We start from the raw sequence: 23364 nt of genomic DNA, 5'->3' as shown, positions 1-23364 counted from the left end.
TTTTTCCACTTTACAGGGCTAATCCTGTAAGGAAGGCAGGAAGGAAACATTCTGGTGTTGTTTCTAGCTTAGTTTTTATTGCCCTGCTTACAGAAACTGCCTCGCCTGTTAACCCTTGCTACATTGTAACAGCTAAGGCGAAGCGCCCATCGATGTGAGTGACATTGAGTTGGCCACGCCCACATGATCACATGACCACCGAGCCACGCCTACTCAGCTTGTCATTAGGTCAGAGAACCGGTTGTTAAATTATTTGAATCCCATCACTGGGCTGGGTTAACTGCAATGCAAACACAGCTCATCGGTCCTGAAACCCATAATCTAGTAGAAAAAGTAAATAGGCTCCCAGATAATAGGAATGTACTCTTTTTTTAATTTAAAATTTTAAAAAACAAGCTTTTACAAATATTTGCTTCCCTCCCCCCTCCTCCCCCCAACCCCCCCCAACCTTCCCCCCCACCGACTTCCCAGAACCAATACAATGTATAAAACTTTAACAAAAACATGCCTAGATAAGCTTAAAAGGAAAAAAAGTTAATAACATCTTTCACTTGAGCTTTAATTCCTACATGCTAGGCTAACTCTAAGCAATTTATATCCTTCCTAAATTCTTTAATCATAGGCTATCTGAAATGTCTTAGTCCCGTATTTATTTTGAATATAGTCAATCCATCTTCTCCACTCCAGTTTATATCTCTCATTTGAGTGGTCCTTAAGATATGCAGATATTTTAGCCATCTCAGCTAGGTTTGTTACTTTCAATGTCCATTCTTGAATCGCAGGCAAATCCTTCCTTCTTCCAGTATTGCACCACCAAGAGTCTAGCTGCGGTTATTAAATGCAAAATCAGGTTAAACTCTACAACTGTACAATCAGTAATTATACCTAACAAAAATAACTGAGGCGGTAAACTTTATCCTTTTTTTTTGAGAGATCGTTTTGCATAATCCACCATATTTTTATCCAGAATGCTTTAACCTTTTTGCAAGTCCACCCAGGGGTGGGTTTCAACCAGTTCGCGGCGGTCCCTGCGAACCGGTTGGTCGCCGAACCCGGAAGTAAGTAACTTCCGGGAACGGCGAAGGGCGCGCCCGCCCGCCTGTGGTCCTTACCCGGTTTTGACGAGTTCTGCGCTTCCACGCATGCGCAGGATGCATACAGCGCCTGCGGGATCGTCCAGGAGCAGCTGGAGCGTTGCGCAGACGCTAGTACGCATGCGTGCACCGCGTACATGCACGAGGACGCCGCCGGCCCCGTTCCAACCGAACCGGTTGGAACGGGGCGAGAAACCCACCCCTGAGTCCACCATATGTGAAAGTAAGTAGCATCAACACAGTCACATCTCCAGCACTTAGGTTGTAAAATTTTAAAATTTTCAATAAAAAAATGAATAAAAAAGGAATGTACTCTTAAGCTCTATTCCCCCCCTCTCCTCCAGAAAATTCTGCTTTTGGCACCATCTTCTGTTAAGAGAATTTGAATGCCGCTTTTAGAAAGCTTGACTCCAACTGCCCAGTGCGTTGTCAATTACTGGAATTCAGTGAGCCAGCAGCATGCACCAACAAAGGTTTTGTGGACCTGTGCTGAGAATATTTGCATCCCTTTTGTTGATGCACAGAAACAAAAAAACAGTTGCAAATAAAGCTCTTGTTGTTTCCATCCTACCAGCACCGACTGCTGTATGCCAAATGTGATTGGATGGCCTTCTCTCTGCAAGCTTGCAGGTTACATGCATTACTCTATAACAGTATTGGATCCCCGTTTCTTAAGATCTTCGTTCAATATAAGCAATGCTGCCTTTTTGAAATGTGCAAATTTTTAAAAAACACACAGATTGAATTTTGTCTCGTTAACGTCAAAAGTATAATTAAAATTGTATTCCTGTCTTAGGATCTGGCTTAGTAGATGTTTTTTCAAGCATATGGCAGGGAGGTGGGGAATTGGTACAAATTCTGCTTTGATAGGGATCCTTTTAGATTATATACATGTGGCGGAGAAGCTTGCCAAGCATGTATACCACGAAGCAGCTTGCAGACTTTTTGGGGTGAAGGGGGGTGTTAAAACCAAGAAACTCTATGAATGCTTCATACTCTGTCACTTCTTGGCTGCCTTTCAGTGCTGGCATTCAGCAATCTCTAGCAAAAACAAGCCTCTAAAATGGTAGCAGAATACAAGGTTCCTTAAATAGAGGAATATTAGAAGTTATTTTGTAATCAAACATTACATCCCCCCTCTCTTTCTGTTACATGCACCCACACTCCTACCCATTCACACAAAAAAATAAAATGATGCCATTTCATTTTCAATTTTTGCTGGCTCAGTGTTGTGATTCAAGTGCAGACTTCAAACATTGATTTTTTAAGCTTTAGAATCTTAGCTGTTTATTTCTGTTTATCCCCCTTTATTTCTGGAGGCAGATTTCTCCTGCATAGTTCTCCATCAATTAAGATCAGACCAGCTTGTGATTCTAACAGGGCTGCTGCTGCAGCAGGCAAAAATTGGTCTCCTTGATGGTGATTGCATCTAAGCTTCTGCATGTTGTATCCGAATGACATATCTATTCTGGGCATAGGGATGGCAAGTGCAAAGCCTTTATTCTCATTAAATGCTGCTTTGATTCCTTTTGTGTTTTGATATTGAGAATTCATTTTGTTTACATTTTGTATTTTAAGTAGCATGGTTTGGTTTATTTGCAACAACCACTGTCATTAAAGCAGAGAGGTTTAAATAGAGGTGAGAGTTAATTGGGGGGGAAATGCAATTGGTTACAGTAGAGAGATCTGCATTCAAAATAACTGCGTCAACAACATGACCTTGTCTGACCCCTTGGTTTAAATGCAATGACCAGGACACAATTTCCCTTTTTTTAAAAATAAATAAATCAAGAAGTATTTTTGTGCTTGGTGGGCACATTTTCTTCCGCAGCACCTCATATACATCCTGGTGGAAGTTGAGACATTGGCAGGGTTCAAAAAAAAATCAGAAAATCCCCAAAGAGGAGCATGACACTTCAAGGGCATAATGATTTTCCTTTAGCACTGGAATATTCAAGTTTCAACTACTAGATATGCATTTTTGTCATTTAATAATACACTTCATTGTGTAATAAGAGGTGTGCATCACACATGCATGCACAAAGAGCTTTGCTTTCAACTCATAGTATTTTGCGAGTTTGGACAAATGGTTCTTGGTAGAGTGTGGTTTGAGAGAGAACCAAAAGTCCGAACATTTTGATTCTTCCAGGTTCCAATCAAATACAATCTGGAGGAGTGTTTCTCAACCTTGGCGACTTTAAGTCCTGTGGACTTCAACTCCCAGAATTCCTCAGACAGCTCTGCTGTCTGGGGAATTCTGGGAGTTGAAGTCCACAGGACTTAAAGTTGCCAAGGTTGAGAAACACTGATCTGGAGGATTCTTATGAGGTGAGTCGGGCAAGATTAGTGAGCCTCACCTCTCTTTCCTCTTCTCCATCCCTTCCCTTCTTTGTCTTCTGAATTGTCTTATATGTTAACCCAGTGGCTCCCAACCTTTTGGGCACAAGGGACTTTGTTCTATGGAGGGTTTTCCGTGGACACAAGGTGTATGATTTTGCATGCTGCCTGCATCCCACGGATGGAGCTTTTCTTGTTTGCACAGCCTGATTTCTGGCATGCTGCGCCCCGGTGCTGCTCCATGAACTGGAGGTTGGGAACCCCTGTGCTAGCCTACTGCTGATTTTCCAAGCATTTTCCTTCCTCTAACTCCTGTTACCTGCTGCCAATGGGCTGAGCTCTTCCCTGTCTTCCTCCCACAAACACAGATCCCCCTCCAATTGGCTGTTCCACGTTGGAATAAGGCACACTTTCCCAGTAATAAGTTGTCTCACGGCTCCCATCATGGTACGGTGAACTGGTTCACTGACAAAAGGGCGAATGACAAAACCACGCCCGACTAAACTGCGGTGACAAAACCGTGTGTTCTAAAGCGCTCCGACGAATGAGCGCTGAATCGCGCCAACAACAGTACGGTGACAGAAGCGCGCTGTAAAACTAAACCTAAACCTAACCCTAAGCCCTAACCCTAAACGTAACCTTAAACGTAATGCTAAACCTAACCCTAAACCTAACCCTTAACCTAACCCTAAACCTAACCCTAATCCTTAACCTAACCCTTAACCTAACCCTAACCCTAACCCTAACCCTTAACCTAACCCTAACCCTAAACCTAACCCTAAACCTAACCCTAAACCTAACCCTAAACCTAACCCTAAACCTAACCCTTACCTTAAGTTATAAGCGCTGTTGTAAAGTGCCCTTCTGTCTCCACGCTATTGTCGCCGCGCTGTTAACACCGCGTTGATGACGCGGTTTAGTCGGGCGCGATTTTGTCAAGTCACGCGGTGAACTTCCATTATAAAAGCACATCTTGTTTATTAAAAAAGGACACTGCTTTTATTGAAACTGGGAAAGTGCTTTGTTCATAGGGAAGAAGCAGACATTTTGGTTTAAATTAATTTGGTCCAAATAACGTAAGATAATAAGTATGGTTTGACAACTTTAGAAATATTTAACTTTAGGTTTTGGACTCCTGCACTATACATTGTACAGCATGTTGCAGTCAGCGAACATGCCTGTAGATGTGTTTTTGCCACATGTGTGCTAAAGACAAAGTCCCGCTGACAACAGAAAGACCTGGTTCTGAGTAAACAGTGGAAAACTGTTAGTTAGACATTCACAATCTGGGAATCATGTTTAGCTCAAAGACTTACTGTTTAGAAATAAAGAAAACCCAACGTCATTTGTGTCATAGTGTTCTCTCTCTAATCCAGATCATATATTTGGCTTTCTTTTTGTTTTTTAAAAGGTTGCTGTCTTTTGAGTTTTATCTCCTGTGGTTTTTGCTTTATCTCTGTACAATGTTCAGGATTCAAGTAATGTTCCATTTGCCTGAGTTTTATTTGTGCAACGCTTCCTGTATAAACGATATAACACAATCATGTTCTGTAGAGAAAAAAAAGAACATCATGCTATCAATAACACCACTGAGCACTTTTCTGTTTATATGAAATGATGCCTTTTCACCATCCTTACGGTTTTAATAAAAACAATGATCCAGCATTTTTATTGGATTTACTTTAGACAATTTTTGAACCTCCTTACCTGATAAATTCTTATTCCAAATGCACTTTATATAGATTTAGGGATTTTTATTAGAGCAATTCTGAGTTAAGAGTTTTATATCAATCCCACAGGAGATTGAAACTACAACACATTTTAATAAAGCTCAACAATGGCTTTATGGACGGACAGACATTTTAATACTGTATTTGATGATACCCTGTTAGGTTTGCCACAATAAGATAATCTGTTAAAGGCAGAGTTCTGTTTAACCTAAATTCAGCACGGGAAAATGAACTGAAATTTTGCTTTGAACACTGTTTTGCACTGTTTTACATTCATGTACTCACTTAAAGAATTAAATGTTGTTCCCTTGATTGCTAGTCTATTTACCTACAAGTATTTTGCAGGCCTTTAATGTGTTCATACATGGGGTTTCCTGCATGTGACATCATCTTGAGGGAAATGTCCTTATGGGAGTGCAGTGTGTGAGCACAACTTCATACACACAAATTGTCTCCCCTGTCAACCTGCATGTGGCATTTCTTCTGCCTTTTCCAGACACTTCTTACTTAATAGATCAAATACTACATGGCGAAATGGAACACTGGCACCAAACCAGGGCTGTAAGTCAGAAATCTCTGGCCTTTTCTGATTGTTAAAGAAAATACTCCTATGGAAATCTAATATTATATACTGCTCCTACAATGGAACTCTTTGAGGCACTTGTGCTAAAATTGTAATTGTTCTGAATGAGACCTAATATTACAAAAAGAATTAACACTGTGTTTTATGTACTGCAATTCAACTAACTTTAATTAAATAAGATCATTTTAATAATTTGTGGGTACTTTTTTCATCACACATGAAACAGTCACGGTTAACACTTCAGAATCCATTTGAGACTCTTGACAGATGCCCATCAAGCTTCTGTTGAAGATCTTTAATAAGATCTCTAATAAGATCTAATAAGGTCTCCATTTGAGACTCTGACAGATGCCCATCCAGCTTCTGTTGAAGATCTTTAATAAGATCTCTAATAAGATCTAATAAGATCTCCATTTGAGACTCTGACAGATGCCCACCAAGCTTCTGTTGAAGATCTTTAATAAGATCTCTAATAAGATCTAATAAGATCTCCATTTGAGACTCTGACAGATGCCTATCCAGCTTCTGTTGAAGATCTCTAATAAAAGAAAACCCCAGCTAATGTGGCAACTTAGAATTTTATTGACGGCTAATACAATCAAGAATTTGGTTCCTGACCTCTGGTCCAAGCCAACTTTCTTGTAGTGTTAGCAATATATGACAGTGGGATATTTTGGATATTTGAAGACTGCTATCATATTTACTCTCAGTTGTTACAGACATTGCACCAATTTATCATATTTTTGAATTGTAGTGCCCAGAACTGGATGCAGCAGGGGAGAATAGAACAATTACTTCTCATGATCTTAACTCTGGTCCTCTAAATGCATTTTTTACTCAACAGCTGCATCATACTAATGATTCATGTTTAGCATGTTCTGCAAGAACATCCAGATCCTTTTTACATAGACTATTGCTAAGGCACAGCATATTCATTTCAATCCATTGCTTAAGCCTATCTGTATCTTTCTGAATATTTTCTCTCTCCCTTCTGCACTGTGTCATCTGCAAACTTGATAAGCAGCCCCTCAATCCTCTCCTCCAAGTCACTGAGCTTGTGAATAATGGGCAAATGGAGACACAGAAAAGGTAGAAGTGGCTTGTTTGTGCACACAGTTGCAAACGGAGCAGAGGGGCAGAGCCCTGAAGCCCAGCTAACCTTTAAAGCAACGGCAACTTCTTCTCCTTCAAGCTGAAACTGGGAGATCCAAAAGACTCCACAGCAGCTCAGGCTAAAGGCAAGAGAAACTTGCAAAATACCTAGAGGATACCAGCCAGCAATAAGGCAAGAAGAAATGGGAGGACTGAAAAAGGACTAGAACTCAGGCTGAGGGGGAAAGTACATTGCACCCTACAGCTGGAGAGCAGTTTCAAACAGGACTAGCTAAGAATAGAATGCAATGCAATGCAATGCAATGCAATGCAATGCATGCAATGGATGGAATGGATGGAATAGGATAGGATAGGATAGGATAGGATAGGATAGGATAGGATAGGATAGGATAGGATAGGATAGGATAGGATAGGATAGGATAGGATAGGATTCTTTATTGACCAAGAGTGATTGGACACACAAGGAATTTGTCTTTGATGCATATGCTCTCAGTGTACATAAAGAAAAATAAAATAGAATACATTCATCAAGAATCATAAGATACAACACTTAGTGATAGTCCTAGGTTACTAATAAGCAATCAAATTATACTAGGAAACAAATAAAACAATATAAATTTTAAAGATACAAGCAACATGGTTATAGTCATAAGTGGAAAGAGATAGGTACTAGAAGAGATCGTTACTAGGAAGGAAGAGAAGAATAATAGTAATACAGTCTTAGATAATTTGACAGTGTTGTGGAAATTAGTTGTTTAGCAGAGTAGTGGCATTCGGGGAAAAACTTGTGTCTAATTGTTCTGCTGTGCAATGCCTTATAGCATCATTTTGAGAGTAGAAGTTGAAACAGTTTAAGTCCAGGATGTGTGTGTGTGTGTGGGGGGGTGTCTGTAGATATTTTCACAACCCTCTTTTTGACTCATGCAGTATACAGATCCTCAACGGAAGGCAGATTGGCAGCAATTATTTTGTTCTGCAGTTCTGATTATCCTCCGAAGTCGGTGTCTGTCTTGTTTGGTTGCAGAGCCAAACCAGACAGTTATAGAGGTGCAGATGACAGACTCAATCATTCCTCTGTAGAACAGAATCTGCAGCCCTTTGGGCAGTTTGAATTTTCTGAGTTGGCGCAGAAAGAACAAGTCCTAAGTTCTGATAACTAACATTAATATTAGCGATTCAAGCTTGAGTTTCAGAGAAAAAGAAGGGAAAACAGAACAAAACACACACATAGTGGATGCAGAACTAGTAAGAAATCTCTAAAATAATATATGTGTGCAGGAGTGATTCCAACCCTCCTTGCATTTTTTTTCAACCTAGTGGATTGTAGTTATCATAGAAAGTTTGACTACTGTGCTGTTTTGTTTTTCATTTTCAAGGCGCTAGTTGTCACTTATAAAGCCCTTCATGGTATTGGACCTGGGTACTTGAGAGACCGCCTGCTGCCAATTACCTCCAATAGACCGATTAGATCCCACAGATTAGGCCTCCTCCGAATTCCATCTGCCGGCCAATGCCGACTGGCGACTACCCGGAGGAGAGCCTTCTCTGTGGCTGCTCCGACCCTCTGGAATGAACTCCCCATGGAGATTCGAACCCTCACCACCCTCCAGGCCTTCCGAAAAGCCCTTAAAACCTGGCTGTTCCGACAGGCCTGGGGCTAAAGAGCTTTTGCCCTCCCCCCCGTCTCGAATGGTGTGCCTGTTGTGTGTTTTTAAATTATGTATTGTTATGTTTCATCTTTTTTATTTTCTGTCTGTACCCCCCTTCCCTGATTTGAATTGTGAGCCGCCCTGAGTCCCCTTCGGGGGGAAAGGGTGGCATATAAATATAATATAATAAAATAAAATAAAATCAATCAACCCTCCTTGCATTTTTTTTCAACCTAGTGGATTGTAGTTATCATAGAAAGTTTGACTACTGTGCTGTTTTGTTTTTCATTTTCTTTTCTTTCTTGTTCGCTGACCAGATTCCATCAGGATTGGAGTGGGCTACATATATTGTTAATACAAGAGAGAGAGAGAGAGGATGAAAAGGAAATGTTGCTGCTTCATTTGAAGATGCATTTCCCTTGCCAGCAAACCTTTGTTGTTCTTGTTTGCTCACTTTCTAGAAATTGAGTTCCTTAAATGCCTTGGTGAGCTGCCTCGGCTAGGTCGACAAGAGCACTGAATCAGTCAGACATGTTTAACTGCTATTAGAAAATGATCAGCAGTCCATCAACAGCACTCAAGGTAATGTCAGCAACAGCCAGCTTGCTTAACTTTTTGTCCTATTGACCGTAAAGCTTCTTTCTGACCTATTGAAGTCAATATTATACACTGAGTTAAAGCTAGCATCACTGCAGAATTAGTTTATCTTTCAATGGCTGGCTGCTGGGTTCTTTATATGGAAAAATATATTTGCTTCTTTTTAAAACCCTGTCAGTTCTTTATTTACCTCGGTACACCCACGTTACACCTATCCTCCGCAAGCTGCACTGGCTACCGATCGGTCTCCGGATATGCTTCAAAGTGCTAGTCGTAACTTATAAAGCCCTTCATGGTATTGGACCTGGGTACTTGAGAGACCGCCTGCTGCCAATTACCTCCCAAAGACCCGTCAGATCTCACAGGGTCGGCCTCCTCCGGGTTCCGTCTACCAGCCAATGCCATCTGGCTACTACCCGGGGGAGGGCCTTCTCTGTGGCAGCTCCGGCCCTTTGGAATGAACTCCCCGCGGAGATCCGGACCCTCACCTCTCTCCAGGCCTTCCGGAAAGCCGTCAAAACCTGGCTGTGCCGGCAGGCCTGGGGTTGATGAGTTCCCCTCCCCTCTCGACTGGTATGGCTGTGTGATTTTCGTGTATTTTAATTATGTGTACTGTTGTTTATCTTCCCTTTCCCCCCTGAATTGTTCGCCGCCCTGAGTCCCTCCTGGAGAAGGGCGGCATACAAATAAACCAAATACAATACAATACAATTTGAATCAATGGAAATCAAGCAAGAAATTGTGGAGGGGGGAACGACAGCTTTATCCAGTAAAATTCTTTAAAATGTTCTTTTTGTGCACATTTGGGAAAATACAACAGAAAGGTTGAATCCAGTTGTTCCCTCTGCTGCCGGAAACTGTGGGTCCAGTGAAGGTTTCCTTGGGAGAAAGAAGGTAAGATTTATTTATTTTTGCTGATTCTTCTCTAACTCACCTACAACATCCTCCTTAAGAGCCCAAAAACCAATGTGGGAGCTTGTGTGAAAGTGGGATTTTCTCTAGTGTAAATGCAGGATGTCAAATGGTTTAGGAAAAATACATCTTTTCCTTCTGTACCAGTGGTGGGTTTCAAAAATTGTTCGAACCTACTCGGTGGGTGTGGCCTCCTTTGTGGGAGTGGCTTGCTGCCCATGTGACCGGATGGGAGTGGCTTGCCACCCATGTGACCGGATATGAAGATGCCGACGATGCTTGCCAGAACCACCTTAAATTACCTCACACACAGCACTGGCATGCATAAGAATATGATGTAAACTTGTTTTTTAAAAGGCATCTTTGGTTTGCGTTAAAACAACTTCAACACACGCAATGTTCTGATTACACCACAAACGCAGTAGTCATCCTTACCTTTCACAGAGGCACTGAGTTTTATAAATATGAGCATGATAGTGTAGAATAATCATATCCAAGGACCAGTGGTGGGTTTCAAAAATTTTTGGAACCTCTTCTGTAGGTGCAGCCTGCTTTCCGGGTCCACTGGTGGAACCTCTTCTAACCGTTTCGGTAGATTTGACGAACCGGTTCTACCGAATAGGTATGAACTGGTAGGAACCCAACTCTGTTCTGTACCATGGTGGGCCTCCCTTGCATCTTTTTTTGTCTTTTCATTTCTTGAAAAGTCTCAAATCAAATGCACCAGAGCGTTTTTTTTTTGTCTCAATGAATTGGTTTTCTATTTGTGTGTTCCTTGTTTTTTTATGTACCTCTATGGAAAGTTGCAAAAAGTGGCTCAAAGACGCTGAGCTTATCGATCAGAAAAGTTGGCAGTTCGGCAGTTCGAATCCCTAGTGCGACGTAATGGAGTGAACCTCTTGTCCCAGCTTCTGCCAACCTATCAGTTCGAAAGCACGTAAAAAATGCAAGCAGAAAAATAGGGACCACTTTGGTGGGAAGTCAATAGCGCTCTGTGCACCATCAGCATTTAATCATGCCAGCCACATGACCACGGAGACGTCTTCGGACAGCACTGGCTGCTCGGCTTAGAAATGGAGATGAGCACCACCCCTAGAGCTGGAAACGAGTAGCACACATGTGCGGGGAAAACTTTACTTTTACCTATCAAAAAGTGCATAATAAAAATCAATGCAACGTTTGAAAAATTAGTAGGATAAAGGCAAACCATTTCAAATTCAAAATAGGTTGAGATTTAAATACTTTGAAACAATGGAACAATTTCATTGATTTTATATTTAGAGCCAACCTAATACAGCGTTCTAGTCCTGCCTTAGATATACTCTTATTAATGACTGAATAAGCATGCATAGAATACAGTTTGTAGCCATTTACATTGATTTCTGCTAGGTTCCATGCTTCTTGAAATAATATCCTGTTGTGGCCCGGCAGGAGCCCGTGGAGCTGCCACCAGACTCCGACAGCGAGGGGCCTTATGAGTCAGCCCTGGAGGATGTGGAGGACCCTGGACAGGGTTCCGACTCCGAGCAGGGCGCAGAGAGACTGGTTGGCCACCAGGTGGCGCCTGAGCCTTGGATCAGTGGGGAGGAGACAAGAGTGAGTGATCCAGAAACCATCTGTGAGTTGTTCCGGGATGCATGCCGTCGAAGGGCTACTCGGTGTCAAGAACAACTACGTAATTACAGGAGGTAATTACGCTCAACTGATGCTCATTAAGATCCTCTCCTGATTATAAAAGAGACTGCTTGTGCCACGCCCTTCTTGCAGAAGTCAACGTTAGGGACTAACGAGAAACAAACTTGGCAGGCTGGATTGTGCCAGAGTTTGTCTGAATTGCTGCCAAGATTTGTAGGACTTGCTGCCAAAGTGCTTATCTCTTTGTTTATTTGGCTTTCAGCCAATGAGAGTCTGGACTTATTAAAAAACATTCTCATTTATGTTTGTCTCGGCTTTCGTTCCTGGACAGAGGAGGGGGGGGGGTCAGAACAATATCCATACATCAATAAAACGTTTTAACTCCCAATCTTCTTCTTCTTGTTCCAGTCAGGTATATTCCATGGCAACAATTTCAAATTTCAGCATTTGTCAAACTTTAACAGATAAAACCCCTCTGTGTGAATCCATGGAATCTGATGGGTTGTTTCTGTTATTAGGGCTCCTTGAATTTCAATACCATGTAGCAATAGCAATATAGCAATAGCAGTAGACTTATATACCGCTTCATAGGCCTTTCAGGCCTCTCTAAGCGGTTTACAGAGAGTCAGCATATTGCCCCCAACAATCTGGGTCCTCATTTTACCCACCTCGGAAGGATGGAAGGCTGAGTCAACCCTGAGCCGGTGAGATTTGAACCGCTGACCTGCTGATCTAGCAGTAGCCTGCAGTGCTGCATTTAACCACTGCGCCACCTTGGCTCAATGTCAGCAGTTCATTGCTAGGAAACCCAAAACTGTGTTCATAATATCTCCTTAAGAAGGATGCTTCCCTTGCTGCTAAGTCTATAGCAGTTAAGTTGGCAGAATAGCACTTCCTGCTGCTAACTGATGTTGGATGCTTATCTATTACATCTCCTATCCACCCCTCAGTCCAACAAATTAGAAATGAAATGACAAATTTCTTGTTTTTTTTCAGGTTCCACAAATCCCCGTTTAGATTATCCAGGATAACACCGACTGAGTCAGGAAGGATAAGATCAGAGGGATGATTATTCATCTCCTCTTCTGACTGGATCGTTATAATCTTTGGTCTGCCTTATCAGTATAATATAGAAAACAAATGGTTTCCAAACACAGAAAATCAATATAACGGGAAAACAATGGAGTTATAATAAACTCAATCCTCTTTTCATTTCTCAAAATAATTTGACCCTCTGCGAATGTCATGTTGGATTTGGGTTGCCCAAATTGAAGTTAAAGTAAAAGATTTAAATACTTTGTACACAGATGTTTACAGGTTTCTATCCTGCTATTTTCCCAGCCTACAATTGTACAAATTGTCTATTTGTATTAGAAACCAAATGAAATGTTGATCAAAACTATTAATCACATCTAAAATTCTGCTTCATAATTAATAATTCCACTAGAGGAATGTGATATAGCAGCAGTTTCCATAGAGATCTGTTCTGACCCCCCCCCCCTTCTCCATTCAGGAACGAAAGCCAACACAGACGTACAAAAGAATGTTTTAATCAGTCCAAGCTCTTGTTGGCTGTAAGCCCAAATAAACAAAGATAATAGCTCTGGCAGAAAGTCCTATAACTCACAAAACACTGCAAACCTGGCTTCTCTTATCAAGCCACTTATCCAAGTTGGCTTCTCCCGGTTTGTGAACACGAATAAGACCCAGAACGAGAACGCTGACTTCTGCCAATAGGGCGTGGCACCAGCAGCCTCTTTTATCATCAGGAGGGGATCTTGATCAGCATCAGCTGTTCATAATCACCTCCTGTAGTTACTCCTTTGCTCTTTACGCTGAGTAGCCCTCCGCCTGCATGCATCCTGATACAACTCCCAAATGTTTTCATGAACATTCCCTTTGATCCAATGCTCTGCCGCCACCTGGTGGCCAACCAGTCTCTCCTCGCCCTGCTCGGAGTCGACATCCTGTCCAGGGTCCTCCACCTCCTCCAAGGCCGACTCATAAGATCCCTCGCTGTCGGAGTCTGGCGGCAGCTCCAACGGCTCCTGCCAGGCCACAACAGAGATCTATGAAAAGTAAGAATGGAAGAAGGATAGTTGGCAATTTTTAGAAAAACCTATAATTTTCCCTGTTTCTTTTAGGGAATGGGCAATAGGTAACAGAACCAGCATTTTCAACATTCCTTCTCAGTGCATTTTGGGAATTACCTTGAAGAATGGGAGACTCATTATATCCTAACCTTGCAGGAATTACAAATTGCTTTACCTTATGCAAATGTCCGACATCCTCCCTTGCTTTGGATGTCCACTCAATGACACTATAGATTTGAAGGAGTGCCTGTGTAAATAGCATTTGGGGTGGGAGTAAAGAAAGGCCATTAAGATATTTGAAGAGCAAATACAGCTTTCAGACCAAAAACTTTCTTAGTTACTGTGTGAAGGAAGTGTCCGTATAGTTGTATAGTTTCAATTATTTTAAGAAACAGAGAATTAACTCTTGTTCTGTTGCTGAAGCAAATGGCATATGCGGACGAAGAATTGGTCAGATAGAGGAAATGAGCTTTGGGGTCAAATTGGATAGCATTTTTGGCTTCGACAAATGAAAGGACCGCTGCTTATTTGTGAGAAGTTGTGAATGTCAAATAAAATTAGTGCCTTCTGTAAAGAGCAGAAAGCAGCGTAATTGGCAAGAGCCACATTAGGGCTTTGTAATGAGTTTCCCAGTTTTCTTTGTGATTATTTCAAGGTTGCTCTCCTGAACTGATGTAGCTATTCAAGATATTACGAATAGCATGTGCCTTTCTTTTCAATCACTCTGGGAACTTGGGATCAAGTCTTGACTTTTATGACGGCTAGTTGGCCTTCCGACATTCTTATTCCCACGTTTGTGGTGGCCTTTTACTGGCTCATTTTCTCTGCCAAGAATATTTGCCAATTTCTTGAGGTTTATCTTCCTCTCTGGCTTCACAATCCTTAATAATGTTTGCTTTAAAAAAAAACCCCTTATGGATGTTTCCTATTAGCTTCTTTTTGGGTTCTTACGCCTTCTTGACATTTTGATTGATGAGCTTCCTCACTATTCAGGTAGAGTGATATTGATTTTAGCTGGTATCTTCGTCCTATGCCTTTTTCAAGTTTTTTATACCCATTTCGGTTATAGCTGTTAGCATGGCTCTATATTCTGTCCCCAAAGCACTTTATCAATATGATTTCTGTTCTGACCCGCCTCCGTATGGTGAGTCACACTGACACAAGATTACTGCTAGACAATTTATTCACAGTAGATTAACAAACTGACAAGACTTTGGCAGCAACCCAGAGTTCCCAGTTAAGAAATACACACCAGAGCTTCTCCAGCTTTCGTATAATGGTTGAATCCTGCAAACAGCCTCCTCCCAAAGTCTCTTCTTATATACTCTCTTGGGAGGAGCCAAATCACAATCACCTGGGTCCAATTATCTCCTTTGTCTCCATAATTGTTGCTGGCGCTTATCCATCTGTCTCTACCGTGCATCCAGGACCAATTCCCTCTGTACCTCACCACTGCTCCAGGGCCTGATGTCAGGGACACACTCCCTTTGGCTTTAACCGCTGCTCCATGCCTCAGGCGCCTCCTGGTGGCCAACCAGCCTCTCTGGTCCCTGCTCGGAGTCTGAACCCTGTCCAGGGTCCTCCACATCTTCCAGAGCCGACTCATAGGGTCCCTCGCTATCGGAGTCTGTTTGCAGCTCCAACAGCTCCTGCTGGGCCACAACAGATTTCTAAGTTCTGTAATGAAACAAGTTTGTCAATACTCAGCTTTTTCAAAATATATTTTTATTAAGAATGTTAATTACAATAGTAAATGTTATGTATTGAATGTATATAGTTGTGTTAAGCCCTGCTAAAGTGAAACTAACCTTTAGATGACCCTCACTGTTAACTCCAACAGTTTTGGAGGGAAACTTTGAACATTCATATTTGGGTGGGTTTTTCAAGCATTATGATTGGTTAAGACCCTGTGGGTCCAGAATATAAATTACAGGCATTTGCCTGCTGTTCCTCAGTTCCAGTTTTGCATCAATAAACACTGTTGTAACTATGCTGGTCTGGTTCTTACCTACCGAATCCCACTATACGATAGTAAAAATGAACACAAACAAAACTTAAAGAGGACAGAATGAAAACAAAAATAAAAAGTCAGAAGGAAGGAAATGAAAATAATATAATACAGAAAAGGAAAAATGTAGAAAGAAATGACTGTCAACTTTCATCACAAAAAGTATAAACATATTTAATAAATCTTTACCTCCCTATTGGATTAAACAGATATCTATTCCTCCTACATTCCCTTATCTATAAATAAATCCATAAAACACCAACTTTTCAAACCTGGTGTCAGGAAAAAGTCCATAAAGAGTTGCCAGAATGTTGCAAAAGTCTTGTTTTAACCTTCATCAACTAAACGTTACATTCTTTTTTTAAGACTTTAAATTGTTTTAATCTTCAACTTAATCAAATATTGTTGTAGGATATGATTTCTCTTCAATTCATTATTTCATCACAGTTTTTTTTCAATGCTTTAACAAGCCTTTTTTGTAGGACCAATAAGAAAACATATTCCAGGTCATTCTCTTTCTGTTCACCATCTCTTCGGGATGGTTTAAGTCTGATTGGACCACCCAGCGGCAAAAGTATCGGCTGCGGTCTCGGAGCATCGAGACCGCCCATCCATATCATCACGATGTTGGCTCCTCCTCCGTTCTCTACCCTGTTTTATGTGCCCAAGCCATGTATCTATCAGAGTCACTACAGAGGAAAAAACTATGACCTTGACAGTCACATGTAACCTTTTCTTGCTTCAGGGCAAATCTTCCTTCCATGATTCCAAAGCCTTGTTCCCTTGTTCACCTGTCTCTTCTTATTTACCCTTCGCTTCTCCAGCTTCAGGGGACAAAAATTACATTGCTGCCAAGGTAGCGAGCTTTTCAGTTTGTGTAAGTTCATCAGCCAGACTGTTGGCCGGTTCATGATATGCTGGGTTATAGAGTCTTTGGCATTATCTCTAAGGCACGCTCAGGGGTGGGTTTCTCGCCCCGTTCCAACCGGTTCGCTTGGAACGGGGCCGGCGGCGTCCTCGTGCACGCGTGCGGCGCACGCGTGCATACTAGCATCTGTGCGATGCTCCAGCTGCTCCTGGAGGATCGCGCAGGCGCTGTATGCGTCCTGTGCATGCGTGGAAGCGCAGAACTCGTCAAAACCGGGTAAGGAGCGCAGGCGGGCGGCTGGGCCCTTTGCCGTTCCCGGAAGTTACTTACTTCCGGGTTCGCCGACCAACCGGTTCGCAGGGACCGCCGCGAACCGGTTGAAACCCACCCCTGGGCACGCTCATCCTCAACAAAAAGTGTTTGAGAAGAAGCAAGTCCGTTACCTGTCATTGGTGTGCAATCGCTACGAGAATTGACTTTTCCGTCTAAAATATCTCAATCTCTATTTATAGATCGTAATATTTTGTTATTTCCTCTAGCTGTTTTGGGGCTGTTTGGGGCTGCATATCAATGACCCACACTTTTTTTCTTTTCTATTACAGTCATTTCTGTTGCATTGGGTCCTAAGTGCCTACCTACTTGAATTAAGAAAGCCCACATTTTGATTTCATTTTGCAAAAAAACGTTCAAGCACAACTTATCACTGGTTTTGGCCAACAGCAATGCCAAATGTTCTACCTAAATTTCAGTGGACAGTTTTTGCAACCCTTTTAATTGTGTTACAGACCAGTAAGATGATCTACAGCTTCACTCTTTGTTCTGCAGGCTTGGCATTTGGCAATGTTGGAAATGTATTCAATTTTGGCTTTGGTGGCATTGGGTCGCAGGATGTGTTACTGAGAAGCCATAATTGTTTGTCCAATGTCTTTTCTAAGCATTCCAGACTTCAAACATAATCGTGTTAGATGTGGATGTGCTTTTTCTTCAATATCCTGTGTATGCTGATAATGGAGTTGTTTTCTTTTATTGGTATAGTCCTACATTGAATTGCGTCATTCTTGTATTTTAATTTAGTTTTTGTTGTATTTAGGAGTCTTTCTTTATAATTTTCCAAAAGCAGACTGTGTTTATTTTTCCTGAGGTAATCATTCTATGTTTTTCTTCTTCCACAAGTTTATTTTATCTGAAATAGTTCTCTACCACCATTGTTTCTGATGTGTATGATCTACATGGCCTAGGACCTGGATACCTGCGAGACCGTCTTCTGCCACATACCTCCCTTAGACCAATAAGATCGCACAGGATGGGCCTTCTCCGGGTGCCTTCAGCGGGACAATGCCGGCTGGTGACACCTAGGAGTAGGGCCTTCTCCGTTGCCGCTCCGGCCCTATGGAATGAGCTGCCCTCAGAGATCCAGGCCCTACCTACTCTCATGGCCTTCCGCAAATCTATTAAAATCTGGCTTTTCCGGCAGGCCTGGGGCCGTTGACCTCTTGATTGAGGTCCCGACCCTCTCTGATTGGGTGTATGCTGTGCTTTTTCTTAACTTTGTTGTGTCTCATTGTTTTAATTCTTTTTAAATAATTTTTCATTTCTGTAAGCCGCCCGGAGTCCTTCGGGATTGGGCGGCCTAGAAATTCAATGAATGAATGAATGAATGAATGAATGAATGAATGAATGAATGAATGAATGAATGAATGAATGAATGAATAAGTGCCACTTCAGATATAGTGCGTGATGGATGGTCATTAATTGACCTGTTTTCCAATTGAAATTGTCCATTTTTGGCTTGAGTCCAGTTGTTGCTGAGGATGACTTTGCTTATTTTGTGAAATGCTTTGTTGCATTTATTTTTGCAGCCTCACCTATTGGCTAACCCGCTACTGTTTACGTTTATGTAGGCTATCCTGGGCTCATGTGAAGAAGAGGACAAATAAAGTACACTGGCTTCCAGTATTTGATTTCCCTTCATTTGTAGGTTTGATGATCAGGTCTTTACCTCAGCAGTGCAGTTAGTGTTTATGTGGACATGAAATGGTTAAATCTCTTCTTCTCCACTGAGTCCAGTACAACGTGCCCATTTCCTCTGGGCTGTCACTCTGCAGCTGGAAAGCCAAGACAGTTCTTTCTGGATCAAGGGACTCTGTTATAGATAGTGACAAATGGAGTGGAACAGAAGACAACTCTGATTCTGAATTATCAACAGAGGCTTGGAATAAGTCTCTCCTTTCAAAGATAATGCCATGTACTATCTTGGGGAACAGACATATTTATCACCGCTCAACCAAGGCTACCTGCTCTAGTGCCCAAACATGTTAAGCTTACTGACAACTGATGGCAGGGATGAAAATTGAGAAGTCTCTGATACTGATAGGGAGACAGAAGATAACGGCGTTTGGTTCCTGGATTTTGTCTGCAATGTTAGGAGCCAGTAAAAGATCTACTTATAGGCAACTTGCAGGATTATAGCAAAGCTTTTAGCTCAAATATATAATAAATGGCCCACATTCACTTGGTTCGAAAATATTTGCATTGTTTTAGTATTTTTTCTGAAACGATCACATTTACCAACTAAATATTTCCCATTCCACTACATTGCTATCACATTCACTATCCACACACATCTATTTGGTTAGTAATTAGTGAATTTTAGCAGGGTGTTTTAAAATAGTCTGTGCATTTAAACGATATTCTCAAGTGTTCTGGCTGGTATTTATATTACCAAGCATTCATGTGATCTGAGCATTCTTTGAAAGGGCATTTATTCTAATAAAGCAGATAGATGATAGATAGATAGATAGATAGATAGATAGATAGATAGATAGATAGATAGATAGATAGACAGACAGACAAACAGACAAACAGACAAACAGACAAACAGACAGAGACAGACAGACAGACAGACAGACAGACAATCAATTATTTCATTATTATTTAGCAATATTTATTGGAAACCTCAATCTGGCTAAATTTGGGCAATGAAAACATTAGAAGACTATTTTAGGATTAGGCATAGGCAAAATAGTCTTAAATAGGATTTAAGTCAGAGGTGGGTTCCTACCAGTTCGCACTTATTCGGCAGAACTGGTTCGTCAAATCTACCGAACCGGTTAGAAGAGGTTCCACCAGTGGACCCGGAAAGCAGGCCACACCTACAGAAGAGGTTCCAAAAATTTTTGAAACCCACCACTGGTCCTTGGATATGATTATTCTACACTATCATGCTCATATTTATAAAACTCAGTGCCTCTGTGAACGGTAAGGATGACTACTGCGTTTGTGATGCAATCAGAACATTGCGTGTGTTGAAGTTGTTTTAACGCAAACCAAAGATGCCTTTTAAAAAACAAGTTTACATCATATTCTTATGCATGCCAGTGCTGTGTGTGAGGTAATTTAAGGTGGTTCTGAAAAGTGTCGTCGGCATTTTCATATCTTGTCACATGGGCGGCAAGCCACTCCCATCCGGTCACATGGGCAGCAAGCCACTCCCACAAAGGAGGCCACACCCACAGAGTAGGTTCGAACAATTTTTGAAACCCACCACTGATTTAAGTCTATTTTAGGCAACAAATCCTGCCTAAAACAAAGAAGAAATACAATAGTCATAGAGTGCTAAAATCATGAAGAGTTTGCAAGCAACAAAGGAAAGGAAACTTCATAGGAACAACTATAAGAATAAAAGGTGTTTTTCCACAAGCACTTGGAGTATGAACTTCATGAGTCATGACACTGGGTTCAAATAGCACAGAAAAGCACAGTTAAGTCACATAAATCATAATGGCAGGGTTCATTCAACAACTCTTACATGCCTTAGTCCCCAAGTTATCTGCAGATAATAGAATAGGACTTCCTATTCTGGTATAATCTTCTCCATACTCTCAAAACTTCAAGACATTTTTTTAAAAAATAACATTCAAATGTGTAGATAAACCTGCTTTTTCACTGCAAAACTCACATTGGGGACCAAACTGTGGTTGGAAATGAGACTTGTCATCAGTTTATTACAGTCTAAGAGGGATTTTTTAATGTTTCTTTTACTAAGGGTTTTCATTCTTTATTGCGCTGACTGTATATTTTTAGCACTTATATATGTTTTGGTAAACCACCAGGAGCCATTCATGAATTCATAATGTATCTATCTGTAAAATAATATGCAGGCTGTCAAACAGTAATACAGAGTCAAAAATCAAAGAAATGATGTTATGGTTTAGTGTGATCAGCAAATCCTGCTGCACAATATACTATCTAACAGGTCTAAGAGTGTATGATAAAAAATATATGAACCTCCCAATTCAGATGTCATTGCGCTATTTCATAGGGCTGGCTAGTGCTTAGGATTCAAACTTCAAAAAATGCTTCTGACTATACAATGAACATACTACATATTTGCAACCTTTTATAGCAGCCCCATCTTTCCCCAGGATCATACAGTTCTAAGGAAAGACACAGCTACTTTAAAATTCAGGTACTATGTTTAAACTCTGAAGCATCCTTAGGTGGATGAATGCAAAATGCTACATAGCACTACAATTTAATATGGCTCCTCAGAGTTTCTTCAAAAGAGATTCTTTGGAAGGAGAAGATGAAGCCACCCAATGTTTGAAAAACACATATTCAAGCAAATGCATTGAGCACTACACTGGGGTATGTGCAGAGGTGGGTTCCTACCAGTTCGCACCAGTTCAGTAGAACCGGTTCGTCAAATCTACCGAACCAGTTAGAAGAGGTTCCACCAGTGGACCCGGAAAGCAGGCCACACCTACAGAAGAGGTTCCAAAAATTTTTGAAACCCACCACTGGGTATGTGTCAATTTTTAGCTTTAGAAAAATAAAAAAATATATAGATTTGATGGAAAGCATTCCTGGCTACTACCTCTGCAATATGTTGCTCCAGGCGCCACAAATTACTTGGTCAGGAAAGGCTTAATTTTATTAATGACTGTGCTCACCATTAGCCTTGTCAAGATTTAACTTACTTAGGGCCCATGTTTCATTATAATACAGATGCAATTAACCTTCACCATCTTCTGAAAATGTTCTGGCTGCAATAGAAATACAAGGGATATCAGTGTGTTTATGAGCAACGAAGGCACGGAAATCAAATCCAAACAGACAGAAATAGGTTCAGCATCATGCTGTGTGTCTCTGAACTACAGGAATTTTGTCAATAAAATAGTTGGGAAATTCATCAGAACACCAGATAACAACCTCACAGTAAAAACATCAAAGAGGCATCTGATTGAAATAACTTTATAGATTCACTGAAGCTTCAAATAACATGTGAGCATCATTTCCCCATTGAAGCAAAATATTATGGTGGTATTTCTCAACCTTGGCAAGTTTCAGGTGTGTGGACTTCAACTCTGGGAGTTCTGGGAATTGAAATCCCCACATCTGAAACTTGTCAAAGTTGAGAAACACTGGATTAGGGAATACCATTCAGACACTCTTTAGAGCAGGGGTAGTTAACCTTTTTATACCTACTGCCCACTTTTGTATCTCTGGTAGTAGTAAAATTTTCTAACCGCCCACCGGTTCCACAGTAATGGTGATTTATAAAGTAGGGAAGTAACTTTATTTTATAAAATTTATAAAGCAGAGTTACAGCAAACCCCTACCGCCTACCATGGAAGCTGGAACGCCCACTAGTGGGCGGTAGGGACCAGGTTGACTACCACTGCTTTAGGGGAACTGCCCTAGGCATGATAAAACACCTGGTTTGCTTGCCAAAGCTTCCATAGAATCAGAGTTTGAAGACACTATTCGGAGTTCTAGCCCAAGTCCTGCTTTTTGCAAGAATCAGAATTAAAGCAGTCCTCATGTGTCCATCAGTCTTCCTTGAACACATCAAGTGAAGAAACGTCACTGCCAAATTGTCCTTACTTTTAGAAACATTTTCTAACATTCCTCTAAGCCAGTGGTTCCCAAACTTGGCAACTTTAAGACTTGTGGACTTCAACTCCCAGAATTCTCCAGCCAGCTCTGCTCTCCACAAGTCTTAAAGTTGCCAAGTTTGGGAACCACTGCTCTAAGCTGAATCCAAGTAACAGGGCAAAAAATATTGGTCTTGGCCATCAGATAAGATGCTATTGAAACCCAACTCACCCAATTCTTCATCCCATCTTCTCAAGGCTAAACATTCTCTTTGACTCTCAGCTGTTTTTGTAGGATTTGGGTCAAGTCCTTTGATCATGCTCATTTCTTTGCATCCTTCTCAGTTTATCTATCTTCACCATTATGTCTGGCAAAACTCTTCTAAGGTCTTGGAGTGGTGAATTATTTTTTTTTACTGTGGACATGGCTTGTTGGGCAAGGCAGGGAAAGGATACTGCAAAATCTCCATTTCCACTCCACTCCAGGGGAAGGATACTGCAAAATCCCCATTCCTACCCCACTCTGGGGCCAGCCAGAGATGGTATTTGCCGGTTCTCCGAACTACTCAAAATTTCTGCTACCGGTTCTCAAGAAAATGTCGGAACCTGCTGAATTTCACCCCTGCCCTGGAGGGCTGTTGTCAAGCACAAATTATCAGAAAGACTCAGTTTAAGGCAGCTTCAAACTGTCAGCCAGGCAGACTGCAGAAAGCCATTAAAGTGGTTAATATACTGCATATACAGTATATGATCCAAAGTCATGCCTAAAGATTATGGCTCTGGTAGCCAGTTTGTTTTCAATTTGAGTAGTAAGTTGTCCTCTTTTCATTGCTAATTCTTCAACAGCTGCTCAGAGCAGACTGAATTCT

At 41.3% G+C, this 23364-nt stretch overlaps 1 protein-coding gene across 1 annotated transcript in view; it reads left to right on the top strand.

The window, feature by feature from the left end:
- OGFRL1 (opioid growth factor receptor like 1) overlaps positions 1-5936 on the top strand; it is a 28620-nt gene extending 22684 nt beyond the window's left edge. The window contains exon 8 of the transcript XR_015697089.1: positions 5658-5936. The gene's annotated coding sequence lies outside the window, so the exon portion shown is untranslated. The remainder of the gene's footprint in view (positions 1-5657) is intronic.
- The last annotated feature ends 17428 nt before the right edge of the window (positions 5937-23364 follow it).

This window comes from Thamnophis sirtalis, unplaced genomic scaffold (assembly GCF_051295495.1).
Source record: "Thamnophis sirtalis isolate CommonGarterSnake01/CBP01778 unplaced genomic scaffold, rThaSir2_p1.2 scaffold_6, whole genome shotgun sequence".
NCBI lineage: Eukaryota > Metazoa > Chordata > Lepidosauria > Squamata > Natricidae > Thamnophis > Thamnophis sirtalis.
The sequence above is the reverse complement of the archived record's forward strand: the minus strand, read 5'-3'. Positions and strand labels throughout refer to the sequence as shown.